Here is a 5,919-nt window from a genome sequence, read left to right as displayed (position 1 = left end):
AAACTCTTGGGTTCAAGCGATTCTCTTGCCTCAGCTTCCCAAGTAGCTGGGCCTGCAGGCACCTGCCACAACATCTGGCTATTTTTCTTTTTTTTTTTTTTTTTTGAGACAGAGTCTCATTATGGCACCCTCAATAGTGGGCTGTAACATCACAGCTCACAGTAATCTCAAACTCTTGGGTGTAAGCAATTTTCTTGCCTCAGCCTCCCAAGTAGCTGGGACTACAGGTGCCTACCACACAACGCCTGGCTATTTTTTTATTGCAGTTTATCACTGCTGTTTTTAGCAGGCTCAGACCAGGTTCAAACCCGCCAGCCCCAGTGTATATGGCTGGCGCCCTAACCCCAGAGCCACAGGTGCCAAACCTGCATCCCTCTTTTAAGGTACTGGCGAAATGTCTCTTGTCACCTTCGGTAAGTCCCTGAATTACAACCTCTCTCTGCTGAGTTCCTCTAGAGCTGTCTCACACATCACTGATCATAATGCAGTTTGCAGGACTGAGTGCTTCCTATGTCTCCTAGTAGCACATACTCTCTCAAAGGTGGAGACAGAGTCCTCTTGGACCTCTTCTTTTGTATTCTTCAGTGTCTTGTTCCCAAGAGGTGTTCACTCAGTGACTGAAAGGCTTTGACCCAGGAGGTGAGAGATCAGCCCTGACAGAACAGCTGGTTAAGTTGTATGACTTCAGACAAATCAATTAGGCCCCCTGAGGCTAGATTTCATGCCCCATAAAATGAAGAAGATGGGGTCTTGACCGGTGGAGAAGGAGATATGTGTAACTGGAAAAAGATGTCCAAGATATCTATTGTTTTTGTAATGCAAATCAAAGAAAGTAAGACTAGATTAAAAGCCAAAGGATGTACAATCCATGAGAGAAAAATATGTTAGAAAAAGTTGAGAATTACTGGACAAAGTGATGTATAATTTTGGGTTCAAAATTCTATAATCTTTTTGTCATGCTGTTCAATTGTGCAAGGTACTGCTCTGTATAATTCAGAGAGAGAACAAATGGTATCTTTGTCCTCTGGAAATTAATATCCTACTAGATACACCAAACAAATGAAGCCATAATTTTCTTTGTAAATTGATCATGTGTATACAGCTTTCACTGTGTATACTGTAGGTCATCACGAAAATCAACTACAGAAATATATTAGGCTTGCTTTTCTTGTTAGAATCATTGAATTTTTATAAATATGACCCCCCCCCCAACTATGTGACTGCTTAAAGGAAAACAAAGAGAAAAGAATACTGTTCAATAGAACCAGTTTCATTTTGTGCCTTTTTCTTTGGAGATAAAGGACGTATATACCCAGTGAACATTCCTCAGAAGGCTTTGGTTTTATGTAGCACCATCACTAGAAACAAATTACCTTCCCCAATATTCTGTGCTTTCTCAGTAGTTCAATATCTCATCTTACCTTTTCTAGATACTTCAAAACAATTAAACCTGAAATTGTAAAGTCCAGATGCTCCTACATAACTGTAGAGTCAATTATAACTTTGCCAGAGGGTAGGGGGTTCAAATAATACCTTCCTAACCGAATGAGGTAATCATTCTTCAGCAAGCTCTACACAACACCATTGGAATTCAAAACACCGAAGGCAGCACTTTACCAAGTGTTTCTCTTCCAGAAGTCAAAGATTAAAGCACTTCTCTCCTCATAATCAAGAGGTCATCCCTCCAACCAGAAGCACTTTAATCTTGGTTGCTACAACTCTGGCCAAGGCACCACCGATGGGAATGTGTTATGGATTGAAGCTGAGAAAGCACACCAGGCCCTTAATTCTTGAATCAGGTAGTCATCTCAGGGAGGAGTTTGGCTAGTCAGAAAGTGGCTTAGCTAACCTAACCACATTACCCAACACTGCAGTCACTAAAAACTGCATTTCAGGAGAGAAAAACAATCCACAGGCCATGTGGAATGTAACTATTCCTCTTCTTAATCACTACATACCTGACACACAAATTAACGCCCACCTTCTCTTTGAGAAAAGGTAAAAGAGGATGTATGTAAAGATTCTGGCACAAATACCTTATGATGTTGGTATCTAGGCTCATGTTACAGAGGAAAAGTGGAATCCAACAGGAAAAGACTGAGCGTATACAGAACTATGGGACAAAGTGTGCTTCTACCTTCCTCCCACTTGCAAAAGTTAACAAATAAAATGTTATAGCAACTGGCTCACTGATGCATTAAATACAACAATAAAAACTACAACAAAAATAGGATTTCACCCTCATGCTACTGTACAGCATCTTCATTCACAAAAACTAGCCTTTTACCTAAAATTACATGTACCTGCTTCTTTCACATATAAATAAAGACATGGAGGAAAGAGTGATAAATATTTAATTCAACCAAGCAACATGAAAGCAAGTTACGAAACCTTGGTGTTATTTGACATTCCCCCCCCCCCTTCATTTTCAGACCAGAGAATGGCTTCCTCTAACTTTTCTCTTGAAATATAAAATAGAATTCGGATCTTTTTTCTCCCACTGCAGTGTTCTTGAAGAAGAATGTATAAAACTGCTTGAAAAAAAATTTAAACTATATGAGTCAAGGCGAAAGGAAACAAACAAAAAAGGAAAGGAAAAACAATGAACAGAATAGTTAAAGCAAAGTTTAGTATTTTTCTTCCTTAAAAAAGAAAGACTAAGGCTTTTACATTGAAAAGAAATGTTTGAACTCTGTATAGTTTTAATTCTCAGGACAATGTGACCACTTGTTTTTTTCCTCTTAGGACATTGTTTTTGAATACATCACTTAGAGAATTGCCTCCATCAAGTATGAATTCAAAGTAAAAAGCTGAGAGGAAAAAGAGAAACCACTACCTTAAGAAAAACTCTTGGTAGATTGGGCATTCTTTGGAGTACTTTAAAAAAATACTCAGTTTAGAAATACGAAAAACATTTCTGAAACACACACAAAGACGTAAGGAAAGAACAATTAAATGACATTAAAATTTTAAGGTAACTCACATCATGCTTTCTAGAAGCTCTATTCCTTTACAACTTACATCTTCATCTGCAGTTTGCATACAGTAGCTCTGCCAGAACAACCACATGGAAAATTTTTCTTCCAGATAATACTGCAGGACTGGACTTGGCAGCCACAAGTTGTAATCAGAATGCTTCAAGAGCTAGTGTAACAGAGATAACAACCAAGCCTGCAGTACAATGCAGCCTCAACTCTTTTTATAAAGCAGGCTATGAGAGGGTCAAAAGCGCTTAGGTTATATTGTACTTTATATGCATTCGGCAATGGGAACTTCTTAACTAGGAAGAATTTTGTGCCAGTAAGTAAATGAATTATGTAAAGTATAAAAGATTTGGGCTGGGCATGGTGGCTCACACCTGCAATCCCAACAATTTAGTGGGGTGAAGCAGGAGGATCACTTGACGCAACGAGTTCAAGAGCAGACTGGACAACCTTGTGAGATTCTGTATCTATAGTAAATTTAAAAATCTTAAAAACTAGGAAAAAAAAAAGAATGTTAAAATATAAACAATTCAGGGCAGCGCCTGTGGCTCAGTGAGGAAGGCGCGGGCCCCATATCCCGAGGGTGGTGAGTTCCAACCTGGCCCCGGCCAAACTCAACAACAACAAAAATAAATAAATAAAAAATAAACAATTCTTTTTTCCAGTTAGGGCATTCCTGTATTGTTTATGGTGTTCACACACAGAAGCCTAGAATGGCCAAAACTTTCCAGTTCCTAAAGATGACTTTTCCCAGCAATTCTACAGGCCAAAGTTGCCATTTACAATGAAGGCCCTCCCAGTCATCCCATTGGCAACAAAAGTGGCTGATTACCTAATAAATGTGAAAATCCACAGTACAATGGGTCATTTTTCCCCAGGAGTAATATAAAGAAAAGAATGCTAACTTTATTTGTGCTATATCCCAAGAGGGTAGAATAAAGACACTTGTGACTTGTAAGTTTTCTGTACTTAGTTGACAGACATACTGAGATAAAAGGAGTCACAGAAAGACTGTGACTTCAATGCAAGTTCAAATGGCAAATTCAGATGGAGCTCTAGCTTGGTGGAAATGAGCCACCCTGTTAATGCAAGGAATGTGAAATGAGAGAAAACCCTCCATCAACAGTCAGAAGGGGTTTAATGTGATCCAATGGTGATATTCTCTTCCCCCCAACGGGAGCTGGCACTCACACAGCTGGGCTAAGATGGCTTCCAAAGTCCAAAATAAGACTAGCCCAAGGCGGCCGTGGCCCTCCTGCAGGAACTCAGAAGCAAATGAATCAAAGGCTCTTTTATTCTTCCTCCTACCAGAACATGCTCCCTCTCTGTTGTAAACTAACTGCATGCCAGAATGAATTATTTAGCTCAAAACAGACATAAAGAAATCTCAAATAACACATGTCCCCTAGAATTTTAATAAGTTCAGGTGACCAAACAAGTTGTTTTATTTGTTTCTAGTCTGATGAAGAAAATTCACTTGTGCTCAGGAGCTCATCAGGAGTGTCAGGTCATAGCAGAAACAAAAAATTCTCAAACCTGAAGTTACAGTTGGCAGCCAAACTCCCCACATGAAGCTGAGGTGTTTTGAAGCAGTGCTTCTCACTAGGATGTCTAAACTTGACACAAAGTCCCTGTTCCTCCTTTAAAACCAGCCTTTCCTTATGATTTTGCTATTGCTGCCAGCAGTACCTCAATTCTTCCAAGAACAGTGCTAGAAATTCATTTATGAAGTCTTCCCTGGAGGCCCCCTCTCCTCTCTCTGTTTGAACTCTTAGGCAACTGTCCATCTTTTGGCAATGAAATCATGTATGGCCTTATAACATCTCTCTTGCTCAATTGACAGCTTGTTTTCACAAATCGATTAGAAACTCCTTAAGGGCAGGGAGTGGGTCTTTCTTTCCACGCTTTTCACAAAGGACACATTACAAAAGCTCCTGACATACCTGTTTATTATTCAATCAACAGACATTCACTTATGGAGCTTGTACTCTGTCCAAGTGCTGCTGTGGGTACTAGAGACACAGCGCCCCACAGGAGAGCCTAGCAGCCAAGGGCGCTGTGCTCCACGTGCCTGCCTTCTGTTAAGAGAAACACCACCAGAGGGTCCCCAAAGAATTCTACTTAAGCAAATCCTAATCTAGTCACTAAACTATTTAAGATGCACAATCTCCTGATCTCCCCCTCCCACTGAAAAAAAGATGTCTGAGAAGAGGAATGTTAGGCCGGCTGTACATCTACTGCCCCTCCCGCCTCCATTTTACAGAAAATGAAACTGAGGATCAGGATCAGGTGGGTGAGTGGTAGCAAAGCCAAGTAGAACCTGGATCCTGATGCTCAGTTTCACAAGGCAGCGCCATTTACCCACTAAAAACATCAGTGGTTAGATCTAATTTTTAAAACAAAACCCTTCAAAAATAAAATAGTAATCTAGTTACTACACTGTCCCTTTTGTCGGCCTCTGTAAGAAAATGAGGGCCTGTAATCCTAGCACTCTGGGAGACTGAAGCAGGTGGATTGCCTGAGCTCACAGGTTTGAAACCAGCCTGAGCCAGAGTAAGAATCTGTCTCTAAAAATAGCTGGGTTAACCAGATGTTGTGGCGAGTGCCTGTAGTTCCAGCTACTTAGGAGGCTGAGGCAAGAGAATAGCTTGAGCCCAAGAGTTTAAGGTTGCTGTGAGCTGTGATGCTACAGCACTCTATCAAGGGTAACATAATAAGACTCTGGCTCTGTGCCCGTAGCACAGTGGTTAAAGCACCAGCCACATACATGGAAGGTGGTGGGCTTGAAGCCAACCCAGGCCAGCTAAACAACAATGTCAATTGCAACAGAAAGCTGTGGCTTGTGGGCACTATGGCAGGCACCTGTAATCCCAGCTATTTGGGAGGCTGAGGCAAAAGAATCGCTTAAGCCCAGAGTTTGAGGTTGCTGTGAGCT

At 40.8% G+C, this 5,919-nt stretch overlaps 1 protein-coding gene across 2 annotated transcripts in view; it reads right to left on the bottom strand.

The window, feature by feature from the left end:
• The window catches only part of GAB1 (GRB2 associated binding protein 1), a 134,069-nt gene that overhangs the window by 121,801 nt on the left and 6,349 nt on the right, over positions 1 to 5,919 (bottom strand). The gene's annotated exons all lie outside the window — the stretch shown is intronic.

This window comes from Otolemur garnettii, unplaced genomic scaffold, assembly GCF_000181295.1.
Source record: "Otolemur garnettii isolate 467f Iridium unplaced genomic scaffold, OtoGar3 scaffold00041, whole genome shotgun sequence".
NCBI lineage: Eukaryota > Metazoa > Chordata > Mammalia > Primates > Galagidae > Otolemur > Otolemur garnettii.
Note: the sequence above shows the minus strand (reverse complement) of the source record. Positions and strands in the feature narration are given on the sequence as shown.